The 19,988-nt window shown below is 46.5% G+C and overlaps 3 pseudogenes across 3 annotated transcripts; 2 read left to right on the forward strand and 1 right to left on the reverse strand.

Annotated features, from left to right (window-relative positions):
* The first annotated feature begins 519 nt into the window (after positions 1-519).
* Positions 520-1,535, forward strand: LOC148182472 (feather keratin Cos1-2 pseudogene; annotated as a pseudogene). Its single transcript, XR_015774685.1, has 2 exons — positions 520-582; positions 880-1,535. The product of XR_015774685.1 is annotated as a feather keratin Cos1-2 pseudogene (transcript).
* Positions 1,536-6,674: 5,139 nt separating this feature from the next.
* LOC148182473 (feather keratin Cos1-2 pseudogene) lies at positions 6,675-7,690 on the forward strand (annotated as a pseudogene). Its single transcript, XR_015774684.1, has 2 exons — positions 6,675-6,737; positions 7,035-7,690. The product of XR_015774684.1 is annotated as a feather keratin Cos1-2 pseudogene (transcript).
* Positions 7,691-13,260: 5,570 nt separating this feature from the next.
* LOC102112403 (feather keratin Cos1-2 pseudogene) lies at positions 13,261-14,204 on the reverse strand (annotated as a pseudogene). The gene is made up of 2 exons (XR_015774670.1): positions 14,177-14,204; positions 13,261-13,876 (listed from the first exon to the last, which is right to left on the reverse strand). The product of XR_015774670.1 is annotated as a feather keratin Cos1-2 pseudogene (transcript).
* Between the last annotated feature and the right edge of the window lie 5,784 nt (positions 14,205-19,988).

Consider the following 19,988-nt stretch of genomic DNA (forward strand, 5'->3'; position numbering starts at 1 on the left):
ATGACATGAGATGAGGCCAATGAGACTGCACAATTTTTCTGAGTGCTTTTAGGACAGCACTAGAGTCAAATACACCCAGCAGAAGCCCACCTGAGTATGACACTGAGTATCGATGACAGAGTGATGAAGGAAGCAAAAGAAAAAATGTGTCATGTCACACGCAGACCTTGGGCATGTGTACAGGAAGCATGAGAGCAGGGCTGATTTCTGGCCACCAAAGGAGTCCAGAGGAATGAGACAGGTACAAATCACCTGCTTGCATAGGATACCAACAGCCCTTGATCTAAACCTTCTTTGTCCACCGATGTCTTTCTGCCCTGAAATCCTTGATGCTGTCATCCTGGCACTTTGAGAAATGACCCTTCATATAGGAAAGCATGTGGCAGAGGCCAGGAAATGACAAGGCAGCAGTGCAGGAAACCAGGACAAAGCCCCTACCATTAGCTGGGATCTGGTCAGAAAATTATGCCTTCCACAAAGGTGCCTCTGGGCCTGAGGCAGGGCAGGACTGCTATAAAAGGCAGCCCAAGTCTCTGCTCTCTCATCCACTTCTCTCACCTCCTTCTCCTCAGGAATCCTCAGGTGAGTGGGAAACCTCTTCTCCTCCTGCTGCTTCAAGAGCAGCTCTTTCCTGGCTGTAGGTCTCAACTAGGAGGGGCTCTCATAGCACAGGGCTGGGAGCTGCTTCTGCTGGGAGAGGACAGGGGAGAGAAGGTCTTGTGCAGACAGTGAGAGGCTGGCACTTGGCTGAGGTGGCTCCTGGGCTTTGAGCTGGGCAGTTCAATGTGGGCCAGGAGATGCCTTGGCTGCAGGGTGTTTGGGTGCAGTGCTGCTTCTCACGTGTCCCCACTTTCTTCTCCTGCCTGTCCTCTGTGCCAGGTGCACCTGTGACCCCGAGCCATGTCCTGCTGCCGGCCCTGCGACCCTTGCTGCCAGCCCTGCGGCCCCTGCCCGCTGGGCAGCAGCTGCAATGAGTGCTGTGTCAGGCAGTGCCAGAGCTCCCATGTCGTCATTGAGCCGCCTGCTGTGCTGGTGACCCTGCCCGGCCCCGTCCTCAGCTCCTTCCCACAGAACACCGCCGTGGGATCCTCCACCTCCGCTGCCGTTGGCAGCATCCTCAGCTCTCAGGGAGTGCCCATCAGCTCCGGGGGCTTTGACATCTCCAGCATCACCAACTGCTTTGGTGGCAGCAGATGTCGTCCCTGCTAAATCTGCTGGCAACGTCCTCAGGCAAGAACCTCCACGACCTCACAACGTGGTTCTGGGCAGAACATGATTCTGGTCAGGAAACAGAGCTTTTGGACATTCTGTTTACAGCTTTAGGATGATGTTTCTTTCTCCTACTATTCCATCTTCTTTCTGTGCTGCCCATTTGTCCCCAGGCCAGCCCAGGGGAGCCTGTTGTCCTCCCTTCCTCTTTAAGGTAGACGGATGGTCACCCTGGAGGAGCTTCTCTGCATCTTAGGGGCTGCTTCTGGTTCTTTCTGTGAGCCATGTCCTCTTCTTTCGACTCAATAAAATACTTTTGCATCCAAGCCTTGGCCTCTGAGTCATCCTTCATTTTCTGGCAAACCTTTCATATTGCTTAGGGAAAATGGTGGAGAAAGAACAGGCTTTAATTCCCTTAAAGCTGACAAAGTCATCCCTGGATACTCAATAGACAAGGTCATCAGGAGAACCATGGCTCCAAAGTTTGGCAACAGCTGTGAAGGGAAACGACAATGTCTGGGTACAGCCTGCAAGCTCACCTTTTCCTTCTCCTCCCCTCCATTGCCTGGTCTACAGTCCATGGCCTGCACACGAGCACGCGTAGATGAGATACACTCCCTCAGCACAGGTAGGACCCAGCTGGTATCCAGACATGCAGAGCTGAGGTAATTGACAATCAGCCATACTTGGCTGATACTCATTTACATACTCATTTACCACTCGCAGTGGTAAATGACTTCCATCTGAATATGTCTTCTGGCTTTATTATAAATTTGTGACAATTCTCACATGTATGAATGTATGTAATCTGTCCATCAGGTTCTTCCTGTGATGCCTTGAGAGGCTGACCTTGAACAGAGGCTAGACAGAGTTAAAGAATAAAGTAGGTATTCATTAAAAGGCCTTAATGGATACATGCTGGGCAGTACAAGAGTCTGGCCAGGGCTATACTGAAGAGGAATCCAAAATAGTCACAAAATTGATGACCGGTCACGAGGTCTCACAGTGTCATAAGTTTTTGTCCATTTGCATATTGGGATTAATTGTCCAATTACGGCTTCAGATTATGAAGTCCCATCCTTCTTGTTTTCCCTCTGCAGTCCACTGTTGTTTATGTTTTTGGGCCTGAAACTTGTAACAGCTGTCCTTGGTCTCAAGCTGAAAAAGGATTGTTTTATCTACAATTCTATTCTGTGAAGAGAGCTTAATAACACTTAATATGAAGCTCAGAACTACACACCTGGGCAGCACATAATCTGAAAAATATGAAAGCTAAAACTTAAGGCATCACCTGGATGAGGCCTTTGACCAAACCAGTGCTCACTGCTGCTGGGTCAACCTTTGGTTGGCAGTCCATGCTCACTTTGTGACCTCATTCCTGTGTTTGCACCATACGGTGTTGTACTTGTCTCCAGGAGAGAGAACAAGGACGCTTGTTGCAAAAATGGGCTGCCTACCTCTGTATGGCCTCTTCTTCAGCCACAGCCTGTTTTTTCTCACAGTGCCTTCTTACCAACAGTCCTTGGTTGGCTCCATGGCTAGCTGGTTATTGGTGTTTGAGACATCTTATCATCTTATCATTTTATCATCTTATCACCGGTGGCTCAAACATCAATATGGACTTGGACTGAAAAAGGACAACTAGCGAGAGAGAGAAAGGGGAAAAGCTCTATAAGCTGTCTCTGGTTTTGGAAGTTAATATCTTTACAATCCCCTACATTTTAATATACAATCTTATTATGAAAATAAAAGGCAAAACTATTAACATCAGAAGGAGAATCACAGGGTGCAATGTGTTATTAAGAGCTTCAGTTGCTCTTGGTGACTACCCAGTTTAAATGTCCCAGCAATGATGTCCTCTGTCTTTCTTTGATTTTTCCATCACCCAGTGGATTTTTCTACATCAGGATGAATGGTAATCAAAATTTTCTGTCTGTTTTCCCAAGCTTCCTTCAATAGCATTTTTCACATGCAAGTGAGATTCATTCAGTAGGAATAGGTTGCTGGTCTTAAGTCAGTGTATAATTAAATCATAACAATTGGTAAGACATAACTGTCACCCTGAATACTCAGCTTCTGAGCTCGCTAACATAGTTTTCTAAAGACTTTCCCCGGGACAGTAACTGTAAACATAGATATGTGTACATTCTTTCTGTTACACGTCTTGTGATGGGCATCTCTCATGGCCAGTGCAGCGAGAAAGTGTTATCCTGACCATCCAATCCCTGGCCGTGGTCAAAAGTCTATAAATCGTGGGAGGAAAAATAAACTTTCTCTTTCTTTCACCACACCTCGACCCGTGTCCGCGTGATCTATTCATCTTCAGCGGTAACACATAACAGGAGCTGAAATAACTAAAATCATATCCCATAATGTCAAGAAAGTTACAAGCACAAATATTAGGGTACTTGTATGTACAATAATGTTGTCTACAAATACAAAATCACAAGGGGTTCTTGCACAAGCTCATCCATTCCCTCAGGACCATACTCTGTACTCTAGGGACTAGAGTGCATCTCCATTGAGATTTAATCCTGACACAATGATTGGGTACATGGTATATACTGAAGCACCGTGCACTGTTGAAACAAGAAGTGTGGTTTATGGTTTGTGGGATCATAAAGGAAAATTAATACTTGCTACTATTATCTAGTTGCTAGGAGTGGAATTCCCTTTTTATTATCCTATGTTACCTTTTGACTGTCACCTTCCTTTGTAATTGTTGCCCCAGTAAATTGCAGCCACAAGAGAGAAGTGTGTGTAGTGCAGAATGCAGATGCTTACCATATTGATTAGCATAAACAAAAGAAGTGAAGGTTTCAGCCCTGTGGGTTGAGTTTGTTGATGTGTGACCCAAATTTGGTTCCTCCTGGCAATGATTGCTCCTACCAAAATGATAAGGAGTTCTTTGATAAGTAACTCAGTCTTCAATGGGACATGCTGGCACAATTCCCGGTAATGTTCCTGGAAAGATAGAACACTACAAGTCTCAGCAGAGTTGGCCCAGACAGGTTACCCCTTAGTTGCTCAGGGTGTATAACAGCTTGGAATAATGACAGAAGTACCTTTTCCCACTCAGAGGGTCTCTGTTCTGTCTCTTTAATGCACTTGAGTTGAGAAATAAAAATGCCTTTAGTCCATCAGGGCCAGTTTGGCCTTGACATTCCTCAGGTGTAGTCTCAATTTCTAGTTCATTAACTGCTCGCCACACTACTGTTGCTGCTTTGCTCACTTTTTCAGAGGGGCTGCTGGTGGTGGTATCTCCTGCAATTAGAATATGACATAATTGCATGTCCAGAGAAAGTGAGACCGTCTGTAAACGTTTGGCAAGCACAGCCTGTACAATCATGTGGAAATGTTTATACTCTTGTAAGAGTCTGATAAAGGTCTATTGTCTACCCTTCCAGGCAAGTGCAAATTGAGCCTTGCCATGTTCCTGGCATGGCATCATAAAAAAACCCCACATTTATTTTACATCCAGGGTTGCTACACACAAGTGGGAGGCTCTCTAAATTGGAGTTACCAGCTCTGCAGAATTTAGCACAGCAGGAAAGGGATCACTATAGCATGCCGCTCCTCTGAGCTCCCACCTCTCCTGTAGCCTGGAGGTCATGGGGAACAGCCTTTGGTGCTTGAACCTCAGAAATTTGGGACTACAAAGACAGGTGAGATTTTCTGCACTGTCCTTTCTGGAAAACATGAAGAGTGGTTGGTCTGGGAGAGAGGGGCAGTGAGGGATGGAAGGCTGGGAAAAGAAAAGCTGTAAACCTGACACTGGTTTCCAGGTAGACAAGTACAAGGACTAACTGACATCACCGCCCATTGTCCTCAGAGGGGAAAAAGAGTGGGAGAATGAGGACGTTCCTGCTGAAACAGATAGGAAGCAGAAGACAACTTTGAATTTTCTCAAGAAAAATGGTATTACTAGTCGTGCTTAAAGATTTAAAAAGAAATACTCTAAAAATAGAGACATCCAATGTTCTTGGTAGGTATCTCAGAAAATTAAACACATGGAGGTTATTATGGTGATTTCCTTAATGTTAACATCATCAGATGATGTGTGCATGAGGTCCCACGACAACAACCAGGGTTCAGCAAATTCTAGCAATCACCATGTGTGCTCACAGAGATGAGACAGATCCCAGGTCAAGTTGGGAAGTTACGTGCGTATCAAAGTCCAGATTCAGAGCAATGGGGTCCTGGTCAGATACAGTCACAGCCAGAGATCTAACTCAGATTACAAGCACGAGGACCTCATCTTGAAAGCTGCCCCAATAGGAAGAGGAGTTGGTTCTGGCTGAAGCCTCCCAGCAGAACTGCCTGGCAGATTCCAGCAAGGCCATCAGAGGGAAGGGAGAAGCACTCAGCTATGCAACCCTTATGATGGCTTGGTCCAGCTGTCCTACATACCTCAGCAGAGCAACACCTGAACGTGGGTCAGGTCCAAGACCCATTTGCTGGGAGGTCTCAGCACTGCCTCACTCAGCACTGGGCTGCTGAGCTGTAGAAGTGCATCAGGCACTGGCCTGGACACGGGGACCCTGTGTCCCTTCCCCATCACCAGCAACATTATACCAGAAGGGATCTATTAGGGATTTATATCCTGAAGGAGTGGACAGACATTCTTGGCGTTCTACCTAAACATAAAGCAAAAAATGGAGGGTGCAGGAGGCAGAGGCTGCATTTCATTTCTCTGGACACTTCTCTGCAAGGCTGAAGACAGCACTGTTCAGCTGTAAATGGTCTCCTTCTGGCAACACTGTGGGACTCGAGGACACAACAAGGGGGAGTCCCCCACCATGATCTGCACATGCTTTCAGGATGAAGACCTCACAAGCCCACACTGACATGTGTGCTCTGCATGGAACCCTCACACTGGCAGAACAGACTCAAGTGCACCACCGAAAGACAGAGGACCTACAGAGAGTGCACAGAGATGACATGAGATGACATGAGATGAGGCCAATGAGACTGCACAATTTTTCTGAGTACTTTTAGGACAGCACTAGAGTCAAATACACCCAGCAGAAGCCCACCTGAGTATGACACTGAGTATCGATGACAGAGTGATGAAGGAAGCAAAAGAAAAAATGTGTCATGTCACACGCAGACCTTGGGCATGTGTACAGGAAGCATGAGAGCAGGGCTGATTTCTGGCCACCAAAGGAGTCCAGAGGAATGAGACAGGTACAAATCACCTGCTTGCATAGGATACCAACAGCCCTTGATCTAAACCTTCTTTGTCCACCGATGTCTTTCTGCCCTGAAATCCTTGATGCTGTCATCCTGGCACTTTGAGAAATGACCCTTCATATAGGAAAGCATGTGGCAGAGGCCAGGAAATGACAAGGCAGCAGTGCAGGAAACCAGGACAAAGCCCCTACCATTAGCTGGGATCTGGTCAGAAAATTATGCCTTCCACAAAGGTGCCTCTGGGCCTGAGGCAGGGCAGGACTGCTATAAAAGGCAGCCCAAGTCTCTGCTCTCTCATCCACTTCTCTCACCTCCTTCTCCTCAGGAATCCTCAGGTGAGTGGGAAACCTCTTCTCCTCCTGCTGCTTCAAGAGCAGCTCTTTCCTGGCTGTAGGTCTCAACTAGGAGGGGCTCTCATAGCACAGGGCTGGGAGCTGCTTCTGCTGGGAGAGGACAGGGGGGAGAAGGTCTTGTGCAGACAGTGAGAGGCTGGCACTTGGCTGAGGTGGCTCCTGGGCTTTGAGCTGGGCAGTTCAATGTGGGCCAGGAGATGCCTTGGCTGCAGGGTGTTTGGGTGCAGTGCTGCTTCTCATGTGTCCCCACTTTCTTCTCCTGCCTGTCCTCTGTGCCAGGTGCACCTGTGACCCCGAGCCATGTCCTGCTGCCGGCCCTGCGACCCTTGCTGCCAGCCCTGCGGCCCCTGCCCGCTGGGCAGCAGCTGCAATGAGTGCTGTGTCAGGCAGTGCCAGAGCTCCCATGTCGTCATTGAGCCGCCTGCTGTGCTGGTGACCCTGCCCGGCCCCATCCTCAGCTCCTTCCCACAGAACACCGCCGTGGGATCCTCCACCTCCGCTGCCGTTGGCAGCATCCTCAGCTCTCAGGGAGTGCCCATCAGCTCCGGGGGCTTTGACATCTCCAGCATCACCAACTGCTTTGGTGGCAGCAGATGTCGTCCCTGCTAAATCTGCTGGCAACGTCCTCAGGCAAGAACCTCCACGACCTCACAACGTGGTTCTGGGCAGAACATGATTCTGGTCAGGAAACAGAGCTTTTGGACATTCTGTTTACAGCTTTAGGATGATGTTTCTTTCTCCTACTATTCCATCTTCTTTCTGTGCTGCCCATTTGTCCCCAGGCCAGCCCAGGGGAGCCTGTTGTCCTCCCTTCCTCTTTAAGGTAGACGGATGGTCACCCTGGAGGAGCTTCTCTGCATCTTAGGGGCTGCTTCTGGTTCTTTCTGTGAGCCATGTCCTCTTCTTTCGACTCAATAAAATACTTTTGCATCCAAGCCTTGGCCTCTGAGTCATCCTTCATTTTCTGGCAAACCTTTCATATTGCTTAGGGAAAATGGTGGAGAAAGAACAGGCTTTAATTCCCTTAAAGCTGACAAAGTCATCCCTGGATACTCAATAGACAAGGTCATCAGGAGAACCATGGCTCCAAAGTTTGGCAACAGCTGTGAAGGGAAACGACAATGTCTGGGTACAGCCTGCAAGCTCACCTTTTCCTTCTCCTCCCCTCCATTGCCTGGTCTACAGTCCATGGCCTGCACACGAGCACGGGTAGATGAGATACACTCCCTCAGCACAGGTAGGACCCAGCTGGTATCCAGACATGCAGAGCTGAGGTAATTGACAATCAGCCATACTTGGCTGATACTCATTTACATACTCATTTACCACTCGCAGTGGTAAATGACTTCCATCTGAATATGTCTTCTGGCTTTATTATAAATTTGTGACAATTCTCACATGTATGAATGTATGTAATCTGTCCATCAGGTTCTTCCTGTGATGCCTTGAGAGGCTGACCTTGAACAGAGGCTAGACAGAGTTAAAGAATAAAGTAGGTATTCATTAAAAGGCCTTAATGGATACACGCTGGGCAGTACAAGAGTCTGGCCAGGGCTATACTGAAGAGGAATCCAAAATAGTCACAAAATTGATGACCGGTCACGAGGTCTCACAGTGTCATAAGTTTTTGTCCATTTGCATATTGGGATTAATTGTCCAATTACGGCTTCAGATTATGAAGTCCCATCCTTCTTGTTTTCCCTCTGCAGTCCACTGTTGTTTATGTTTTTGGGCCTGAAACTTGTAACAGCTGTCCTTGGTCTCAAGCTGAAAAAGGATTGTTTTATCTACAATTCTATTCTGTGAAGAGAGCTTAATAACACTTAATATGAAGCTCAGAACTACACACCTGGGCAGCACATAATCTGAAAAATATGAAAGCTAAAACTTAAGGCATCACCTGGATGAGGCCTTTGACCAAACCAGTGCTCACTGCTGCTGGGTCAACCTTTGGTTGGCAGTCCATGCTCACTTTGTGACCTCATTCCTGTGTTTGCACCATACGGTGTTGTACTTGTCTCCAGGAGAGAGAACAAGGACGCTTGTTGCAAAAATGGGCTGCCTACCTCTGTATGGCCTCTTCTTCAGCCACAGCCTGTTTTTTCTCACAGTGCCTTCTTACCAACAGTCCTTGGTTGGCTCCATGGCTAGCTGGTTATTGGTGTTTGAGACATCTTATCATCTTATCATTTTATCATTTTATCATCTTATCACCGGTGGCTCAAACATCAATATGGACTTGGACTGAAAAAGGACAACTAGCGAGAGAGAGAAAGGGGAAAAGCTCTATAAGCTGTCTCTGGTTTTGGAAGTTAATATCTTTACAATCCCCTACATTTTAATATACAATCTTATTATGAAAATAAAAGGCAAAACTATTAACATCAGAAGGAGAATCACAGGGTGCAATGTGTTATTAAGAGCTTCAGTTGCTCTTGGTGACTACCCAGTTTAAATGTCCCAGCAATGATGTCCTCTGTCTTTCTTTGATTTTTCCATCACCCAGTGGATTTTTCTACATCAGGATGAATGGTAATCAAAATTTTCTGTCTGTTTTCCCAAGCTTCCTTCAATAGCATTTTTCACATGCAAGTGAGATTCATTCAGTAGGAATAGGTTGCTGGTCTTAAGTCAGTGTATAATTAAATCATAACAATTGGTAAGACATAACTGTCACCCTGAATACTCAGCTTCTGAGCTTGCTAACATAGTTTTCTAAAGACTTTCCCCGGGACAGTAACTGTAAACATAGATATGTGTACATTCTTTCTGTTTCACGTCTTGTGATGGGCATCTCTCATGGCCAGTGCAGCGAGAAAGTGTTATCCTGACCATCCAATCCCTGGCCGTGGTCAAAAGTCTATAAATCGTGGGAGGAAAAATAAACTTTCTCTTTCTTTCACCACACCTCGACCCGTGTCCGCGTGATCTATTCATCTTCAGCGGTAAGACATAACAGGAGCTGAAAAACTAAAATCATATCCCATAATGTCGAGAAAGTTACAAGCACAAATATTAGGGTACTTGTATGTACAATAATGTTGTCTACAAATACAAAATCACAAGGGGTTCTTGCACAAGCTCATCCATTCCCTCAGGACCATACTCTGTACTCTAGGGACTAGAGTGCATCTCCATTGAGATTTAATCCTGACACAATGATTGGGTACATGGTATATACTGAAGCACCGTGCACTCTTGAAACAAGAAGTGTGGTTTATGGTTTGTGGGATCATAAAGGAAAATTAATACTTGCTACTATTATCTAGTTGCTAGGAGTGGAATTCCCTTTTTATTATCCTATGTTACCTTTTGACTGTCACCTTCCTTTGTAATTGTTGCCCCAGTAAATTGCAGCCACAAGAGAGAAGTGTGTGTAGTGCAGAATGCAGATGCTTACCATATTGATTAGCATAAACAAAAGAAGTGAAGGTTTCAGCCCTGTGGGTTGAGTTTGTTGATGTGTGACCCAAATTTGGTTCCTCCTGGCAATGATTGCTCCTACCAAAATGATAAGGAGTTCTTTGATAAGTAACTCAGTCTTCAATGGGACATGCTGGCACAATTCCCGGTAATGTTCCTGGAAAGATAGAACACTACAAGTCTCAGCAGAGTTGGCCCAGACAGGTTACCCCTTAGTTGCTCAGGGTGTATAACAGCTTGGAATAATGACAGAAGTACCTTTTCCCACTCAGAGGGTCTCTGTTCTGTCTCTTTAATGCACTTGAGTTGAGAAATAAAAATGCCTTTAGTCCATCAGGGCCAGTTTGGCCTTGACATTCCTCAGGTGTAGTCTCAATTTCTAGTTCATTAACTGCTCGCCACACTACTGTTGCTGCTTTGCTCACTTTTTCAGAGGGGCTGCTGGTGGTGGTATCTCCTGCAATTAGAATATGACATAATTGCATGTCCAGAGAAAGTGAGACCGTCTGTAAACGTTTGGCAAGCACAGCCTGTACAATCATGTGGAAATGTTTATACTCTTGTAAGAGTCTGATAAAGGTCTATTGTCTACCCTTCCAGGCAAGTGCAAATTGAGCCTTGCCATGTTCCTGGCATGGCATCATAAAAAAACCCCCACATTTATTTTACATCCAGGGTTGCTACACACGAGTGGGAGGCTCTCTAAATTGGAGTTACCAGTTCTGCAGAATTTAGCACAGCAGCAGTTAAAGGCACACTATAGGCAATCAATTGCCTGAAATAAACTGTATGACTCTCTTCAGTTCTTCCTGGAGCCAGACAGGAGAATTATATCAGGCGTGTGAGTGATTCTATTCTCCTGGTTTGCTGCCACCCCATCAATGTCTAAGCACAGGGAAAGCCCAAAACAACGCCCACTCTCCATCTTCTCTACTTTTGGGGCTGCCCAGCCCTGCCATTTTCTGCCCCTACTTTGGAAGTTTTTGCTACATTTTATTTTGGCACCCCACATCCACCTGGACCCCCACTGCTCCTGCTACAGCTTTGGGGTTTTTTGCTATGCTTTGTTTGCCTCCCCGAGTCTGCTCACCTCTGCAGTTCCAGCTCACCACTCTGCAGTTCCTGTTACAGCACATTTCACCACCCATGGTGGCACTGAGACCGGCTGCTCCCTGAGAGTTTTGCAAAGGGAGCCACCTCCCCTCTCCTCTATCGCCTGAGCCACCATCACCACCTGAGGGAGACGCGGCCGAGCCCGCACCACAGCGCCCCCTGCAGGCGCGGGGGAATCACCGCACCCGCCCTGCCCGGCCGGGAGCCACCAGCGCCCCTGCTGGCTGTGCCCGGAACTGCAGCCAAGGGGAAAGCGCCTGCTGCCGAGATAAGGCTGGCCCTGGTGTCTCGTTCTGTTTGGTGCTGCTGCCACGGTGTTGTTTGTTTGAGTTGTTATACAGACTAGAAAAGAACTGTTATTCCTTTTCCCATATCTTTATCTCAAAGCCCCTTAATTTCAAAGTTATAATAATTCAGAGGGAAGGGTTTCATATTCTCCATTTCATGAAGGTTCCCGCCTTCCTTGGCAGACGCCTGAGTTTAAACAAAGACAATTGTCAATATATAGTAGAGTGAAAGAAAAGCAAGAGAGAGGCATTAAATAAGAGAAAGAAAGGAAGATAGATCACCAGTCCTGGCTTGAGCATTGATTCAGCTGATGGAGTATCCAAGCAGAACAAGGACATTTGTCCTGGAAATCTGGAAATGTGCTGTCCTACCTCCACATGGCCATTTATCCAGCCACATCCCATTTGTTCTCACAGTGTCTTCTTACCAAGAACCCTCAGGCGGCTCCACAGCCATCAAGCTGTGGGTTTGAGACATGCACGAGAGCCCCTCATCTTCTAATGCTCCTACACCAGTTTTCAGTGAGGTGGACACAGATGGTGTCTGAGCCATGAACTCTGGGCTGGAAGAGCATAGGGGGAACTAAACAAGGTCCATGGGGCATTGTGTGCCTGAGCTGTTATTTTGCTGTGCCTTCAGGACTTCCTGAAGATGATGTGAGAAAAAACAGGATGTGGCTGGAGAAGGGGCTATACAGAGGTGGGACAGCACTTTTCTGGAAAAAACAGCCTTGGTGTAGTTCCTGAAGAGAAGCACAACACAGGATAGCAAAATGAGGTCGCAAAATGTACATGGACTGTAGGGGGGGATCAAGGTCACCAAAGACCCCTGAAGCCTCCAACCCATTTCCAGAAAGGGAAAGAACAGACTTTGCATAAGAACTCCTTTGCACAGAAAGTGAGGAACCTGTCTTTGGGGCAGAGAAGCCACCCCAAAACTGGCCATTGCCATTAGGATCTTGGATATCCAGTGAACTGGACTGTCACAGATGGATGGATGCTGAAACCAGGACTGACATCTCACCTGCTGGATTGATGCTGGTAGCAGGACTTCTTTTTCTCTCTAGTTCTCTTTCTTTACTGCTCTCTTTCCCTGTCTTTCCCTCTCTTTCCCCCTCTTTCTGTCTGTCTTTCCCTCATTATTTAATGTCTCCCTCTTTAATTTCTCTCTTCCCTTTCACTAAGCCACTTAATCCGAAGTCCACTGCCATGTGCTTATGTAGTAGGTCTGGGACTACTATAACATATCAATTACAATTATAATTATAATTATCAATTAGTGTAGACTAAGTATGTCATATACTAATAAAACTTTCTTACTTTATGCAGATACTGAATTTTGCTGCTCCTTTTGACTGTGAGGTACCTGTCTCATCTGCCTTTGACCACATGTGCTGCTCATTTGCCGTAGACTGGGTAGTGCAGGGGAGAAGAAGGAAGAGATGAGGCTGTAAGCTGTTCCCAGACACTGCTGTTTCCTCATTCCTGACACCCCTTGGAGCCATCATTTCCCTGTTTGCCATTGGTTGTGGAGTAATTGGGGATGTTCTTCATCAACTCCAATGGAAATGGCAGAAAGAGTGGGAGTCCCCGCTCTTCCCCTCCACCTTCTACCCTGAAAAGACTGGAAGAGTTGCCATGGAAAGAAGGACAACTTAGAGGCCAAGGTTTGGATGCACAACTTTAATGAATGTAAGGTAGAAACAAAGGTGGCTCACAGAGAACACCATGAGCAGCCAGTAAGATGCAGTGGAACTCCTGCAGGGTGTCCACCTGCCTGCCCAAAAGAAGGAGAGCAACACGTCCTCTTAGGCTGGCTGAAGGAAACACAGAAAGAAAAGGAAATACAAAAAGTACTAGAAGGGGACAATGGCTCAAATACTAAATACCATGGCTTAAAGCACTATTTCCTGCCCAGAACCAGGTTCTGAGATGTTGTAAGCTCTTGCCTAAAGACTTTAGGCAGCTTTAGCAGGGACGACATCTGTTGCCACCAAAGCAGTTGGTGATGCAGGAGATGTCAAAGCCCCCAGAGTTGATGGGCACGCCACCACAGCTGAGGATGCTGCCAACAGCAGCGGAGGTGGAGGATCCCACGGCGGTGTTCTGTGGGAAGGAGCTGAGGATGGGGCCGGGCAGGGTCACCACAACAGCCGAGGGCTGGATGGCCACGTGGGAATCCTGGCACTGCCTGACACAGCACTCATTGCAGCTGCTGCCCAGCGGGCAGGGGCCGCAGGGCTGGCAGCAAGGGTCGCAGGGCTTGCAGCAGGACATGGCTCGGGGTCACAGGTGCACCTGGCACAGAGGGAAGGCAGAAGCAGAAAGTGGGGACACGTGAGAAGCAGCACTGCACCCAAACACCCTGCAGCCAAGGCACCTTCTGGCCCACATTGCACTGCCCAGATCAAAGCCCAGGAGCCACCTCAGCCAAGTGCCAGCCTCTCACTGTCTGCACAAGACCTTCTCTCCCCTGTCCTCTCCCAGCAGAAGCAGCTCCCAGCCCTGTGCTCCCAAATCCTGTCTCAGCTGAGACCTACAGCCAGGAAAGAGCTGCTCTTGAAGCAGCAGGAGCAGGAGCAGAAGGATCTCACTCACCTGATTCCTGAGGAGAAGGAGGTGAGAGAAGTGGATGAGAGAGCAGAGACTCGGGCTGCCTTTTATAGCAGTCCTGTCCTGCCTCAGGCCCAGAGGCACCTTTGTGGAAGTCATAATTTTCTGACCAGCTCATGTCAAATGCAAACTATCACAGCTAATAATAGGGGGGTGTGCCCTGGATTCCTGCACTGCTGTCTTTTCATTTCCTGGCTGATTCCGCGTGCTTTCCTATATGAAGATCTCTTTCTGTAAGTGCTGGGTTGAGAGCATCAAGGATTTCCGAGGCAGAAAGACGTCAGCACAGGCAAAAGTCTCAGATTAATAGTCATTGGCATCCCCTGTGGGCAGGTGATAATTACCTCTGTCATTCCTGTGGTCTTTTCTGTGGCAAAGTCATCAGAAAATGGGCACTGCTCTTGTGCTTCTCTCCCACATGCCCAAGGACTTCTCTGTGAGGGGACATGCTGCATCTCCACAACAGAGTTGTCAGCTAATGATATTTCCTGACCTTATTTGAATGTACAGTTTTTTGTTTGTTCCATGAAGGCATGTGTGACCACATGTGTGTCAGTCTTGGCTTGTAGTAAAATCCCTGGTCAAATTAGTGAGATTATTCTATGAGATATTAAAAAACCACAAAATTAACAAGCAGTCATTTTTCACAACCAGTGTGAGTTCATGAGTGGAAAGCCCTGCTTGTCAGATCTAATTTCCTTTCACAACAAGGTAACCTACCTAGCTGCTGAATGGTAGCCAACTGATGCAATCTTTTTCATATTTCTATGAAGTTTTTGATACCAATTCTCACAGGATCCTTCTGGACAAAATATCCAGGACACAGCTGGATAAATACATTGTGTGATTGGTGAGCAACTGGCTCATGGGTCAGGTACAAAGGGTGACAGTGGTGGGGTGACATCAGACTGGCAGCTGGTCTCCAGTGAGGTTCCTCACTTTTAGGGTTAATCTTCTTCAACATCTCCATGAACAATGTGGATGCAGGACTTGAACAAATAGTAAGTAAGTTCGCAGAGTATACAAAACTGGGAGGAGCTGTCAACTGCCTCTAAGTAGAGAGGCTCTGCAAAGAGACCTCAACAAATTCGAGGTAGGCAATCACCAACCATATGAAGTTCAACAAGGGCAAGTGCCTGGGACTGGGCAACCCTGGATGTACAGACAGACTGGGGACAGAGAGGCTGGAGATCAGAGATGAGGAAAGGGACTTGGGGGTCCTGGTTTATGGCAAGTTGGATATGAGTCAGCAGCTCCCTGGCAGCCAGGAGGGCCAACCATGTCCTGGGGGTCATCAGGCCCAACATTGCCAGCTGGGCAATAGAGGGCATTGTCCCACTCTGCTCAGCACTGGAACGGCATCACCCTGAGTTCTGGGGGCAGTTTTGGACACCACAATATAAGAAAAATATTAAGCTATTAGAAAGTGTCCAAAGGAGGGACACAAAGGTGGGGAAGGGTCTGGAGAGGAAGCTGTATGAGGAGTCACTGAGGTCACTTGGTTCATTCAGTCTGGATAAGGGGAAGCTGAGGGGAGACCTCAGTGCAATCTATGACTTGTGGAGGGGCAAATACTGATCTCTTCTGTCTGGTGACCAGGGACAGGACTCAAGGGAAAAGTGTGAAGTTGTGTCAGGGGAAGTTTAGGTTGGCTGTTAGGAAAAGGTTCTTCCCCTAGACAGTGGTCAGGCACTGAATGGGCTCCCCAGGGAATGGTCACAACCCCTAAGGCTGCCAGAGCTCAAAGAGCGTTTGGACAATGTTCTCAGGCACAGCGTGGCATTGTTGGGGTATCTGTGCAGGGCCAGGTGTTGGATTTGATGATCTTGATGGGTCCCTTCCAACTTAGGATATTCTGTGATTCTATAAATCTATGAGTAAATATCTGACAATAATAATATTAAGGAAATGGTCCTAATAAGGCTGCACCTGTTCCATTTCCTGTAGGATTTAGAAAGGACAGTAGATGGCTGGGTTTTTTGGAGCATTTCTTCCAAATCTTTAAGTGTGACTAATAATACAATTTTTCTTGAGAAGGTTTGGTAGTGGGGAAGGAAGATTGAAGGGGTGGTCATTGTAAGAAGAATCCAGGGACAGCCACACATAACAGCCTGTTTCAGTTACCTCCTAAATGGATGCACTGTTGCCCCACATGAAGAAATTAGCAATGCTGGTGGTGTCTCCATGAAAACACATTCAGGAAAGGGCAGCACACTCCACTAGAAGTGAGGGATGACCCAAAAAATGTGAGACACCAAGATCAGCAAAAGGGGAGGAGGAGAAGTTGCCACAGGCAATGGTGCAGAAGGTCCCAAGTAGCCCATGGAAGAGACCATGGTGCAGCAGATATCCACAGAAGAGCCCATGGATAATGCCATGCCAGAACAGGTAGATGGATCCTGTAGGAACTGTGGTCTGTGCAGAGATCATGCTAAAGCAGGATCCTGGCAAAATGGTGGCCCTTGGACGACCCAAGCTGGTACAACTGAAGCCCATGGACAGGATGCACATGGGAGCCAATCTTGATAGTTTGCAGCCTATGGGAAGGGCTCATGCTTGAGCACATTAAAAATGAGGGGTGGAAACAGTGACAGGAAGGAACAGTTGTGTACAGACCACAACCCCACATTCTGTGTCTCACTGCACTGCTTCGGGGTGGAAGAAACAGAAGAATCATGAATAGAAGAGGGAAGTTGATGCTGTGAAATAGGGATGAGGATGGAGTGAAGGTGGTTTTATTTTTTTGGTTGCTTCTCATCATCCTGCTCTATTTTTAATTGGCAATAAGTTAAATGAATATTCCCCAAGTCAAGTCTGCACTGCCCATGGCGGTTATTGATATTCAACCCTTCTGTCTTCATCTTGAGCTGCAACCATTTCCACCTTACTTTTGCTTCTGTCCCATAGAGGAAGGAAAGGAAGGGGGCAACCATCTGGAAGCCAGCCAGTCTTTCTGGTTTTACATTCACTATGGGAATTAGAAGTGCATTGAGTATTTTTCCTTTACCTTCTATGTTTTCTGCTTCCTGTTTGTCCCAGCCAGAACAGTCTTCTACTGCTTTTCCCCTTGTTATGAATGTTTTGATCAAATAATCAATTTTATGATATAAAAAGGGTTAGCTATGATTATAAGTAGAAAATAGTGAAGAATAAGGTATCGAGATACTAGGAGTGCTGTGTTTAAAATGTGCAACCATAGAAACCTCAGCAAGAAATTAGTGGACCCTTAGGTTTTGTCAAGAAACTGTGGAGACCATTATGCTCACTAGCTGTGCTGCTTGGAAACCCACTACCCTCCCCATCTTGATTCTAATATCAATGATTCCAATCAGTAGACTTTAGTAGATAGCAATGACTGTTTTAGGATAAGAATATTGATAAAGTTATTGACTATTGGAACTGATCAATGTAAAGATTAAATTTAAGAGTGGGCATAATATGCATAATCTACATAAGTAAAAGAATATATGTAATGATGATTCAGCAGAAAAAAAGTTTATAAAATGGATGGGTTTTGTTTTTTAAGTGGAACATGTTTATGGAGGAGCTAGCCCCTGTGTTCCAGGCACCCCCAACAAAGTGTCTGCCTATTTGCATCAAATTGGTGATGGATAAATTTCTTTCCTCCCATTTGATGATATTCCTGGCAATGAAGTTAATTCGCTCTTGTACTTGCCTACCTGGGCACCAGTGGCAGGTTTACAACTTTTCCTAATCATCCATCCCTCACTGTCTTTGTCTTTTGGCCATCCACTCTTCATGTTTCCCAGACAGGACAGTCCAGAATATCTCAGCTATCTTTATAATCCCAAATTTCTGAGATTCCCCATGCGCTTCATGTCAGGTGGAAGCTAGGAGGGCATGGTACAGTTCTCCTGTCTTGACACGCAAGCAGGAGGCCCTTCTGCGTGAGGCTGAGCAAGGGAAAAGGGCCTCAGTTCTCCCCTGACATCCCAATTTTCCCCATGCACCCAGAGATCAGCAGACAAAAATCCATTTTGCATAAAGGTCTGGGCTTACTGCCTAAGGGAAAAGGTGCTGTTCCAGTGCCTCACCAACCTCACAGTAAAGAATTTCTTCTTAATATTTCTTTTAAAATTACCTTCCTTCAGTCTAAAGCAATTTCCCTTTATCCTATGACTACATGACCTTGAAAAGGGTCCCTCTCCAGCTTTATTTTAGAAGCTGTTTAGGTACTGGAAGGTGCAAAAGGATCTTTCCAGAGCTTTCTTCTTCAGGTTGAACAACCCCTACCCTCTAAACCTGTCTTCATAACAGAGGTGCTCCAGCCCTCTCATCCTCTTCATGGGCCTCTTCTGGACTCCTTCCAGCAGTTTCACGTCCTCCCTCTGTTGGGGATATGCTGTGTTAGGGGTCCCAGACCTAGAGACAGCACTCCAGATGGGGTTCAAGGCTATTTGCTGCCTGGCATATGCAATGCAACATGCATGCCAACACTTCACAGCTTCCTTTTACCCCTCTCTTCCAGTCTTGATTTGTATTTACTCAGGAAGCGAGAAGCTCCTGGAGGTGACAGAAGATGTAGAATGCAACTTTGCAGCAACTGCCCAGGTCCTTCATCACATTGGAAGTGTCCTGGTCCAAGCACTCCAGTGTCACTGTAGGACACACAATGATTCACACAGACACAGCTCCCATATGACAAGGAAAAAAATGGTTTTATTTTTACAACTTCAATATTTATAGATTCTCAGCAATGACCAGGGATTGGATAGTTAGGTTACCACCTTTCCAATCACACTGGTTGTGCGAGACGTCCATCAAAAGAACTGTATCAGAAAGAATGTATACATATCTATGTTTGCAGTCACTGTCTTGGGAAAGCTCTTAGAAATTATGTGAACAAGATCAAAAGTCTGAATTTTCAGGGCGACACTCCAGAATTGTCCAGAGGCTCTGATGTCTGCAGAGCAGGGATGTGAGAGCTTGGACTTCATCACAATATTTTAGTAACTAAATGAGACCTACCGAGAGCACTGAGAGTTTTTCATCACAAGGACCCACATGGAGGGGCTGTCCGTGGGGGTCACACACTGAGTGAAGAGGAACTGGAGATGATTTGAGTGGTGGCAACCGAGACCAGTGCTTGGGTCTCACTAGGAGCAGGTGAAGCCTTGGTTTCTGGACATAGGAAGAGCCAATTCCTAATGACTCTGAAGATGGACATGCTGCTGGTAAAGACTGGGCCAATAAGAGAGGTCGGTGGGAACTGACAATGGTCAAATGAGAGATTTTTAGGATTCAGGCATTAGCTTGAGCCTGTGTGAAACTAAGTCCCACAAATTTCTCACTTCACTCTGGCCTGAGAAATCATAAGGAGGAATCCAAACAACCCTTAGAGAAGGAAAAACAACCTTTTCAGGTGTTGCTTGTTGCCTTGTTGTTTACTTGTAAGAAACGGTCAAGGGGTGGTGTTCCTAGCTCTCCAGTGATGGTGATGTGTTAATTTCATGACCAATGAGAGTTTTACCTTCTCGGACCTTCTTGGACCTTCTCAGAACTGTCTATAAAATACAATCTGGAAGAATAAAATTTGCTCTTTTTTGCAACCAAAGCTAGAGAGTCTATGTTGTCACTTCACCATTCACATAATACAGTGTGACAGTCGGTAATGCCTTTGTGATGACGTATTAAAGAAAATAAAAATAAAGTCACACAGTTTTTCTCCTTGTAGGGAGGAGGAGGATGTGAGAACATGTGAGGGAAAACAACATGCAGACACCAAGGTCAGGGAGAAGGAGGGAGAGGAGGTGCTCCAGGTGCTGTAGCTGAGATT

Source organism: Pseudopodoces humilis, chromosome 29 (assembly GCF_049639895.1).
Source record: "Pseudopodoces humilis isolate 2021_Gansu_Grassland_sample_001 chromosome 29, ASM4963989v1, whole genome shotgun sequence".
Classification (NCBI taxonomy): Eukaryota; Metazoa; Chordata; class Aves; order Passeriformes; family Paridae; genus Pseudopodoces; species Pseudopodoces humilis.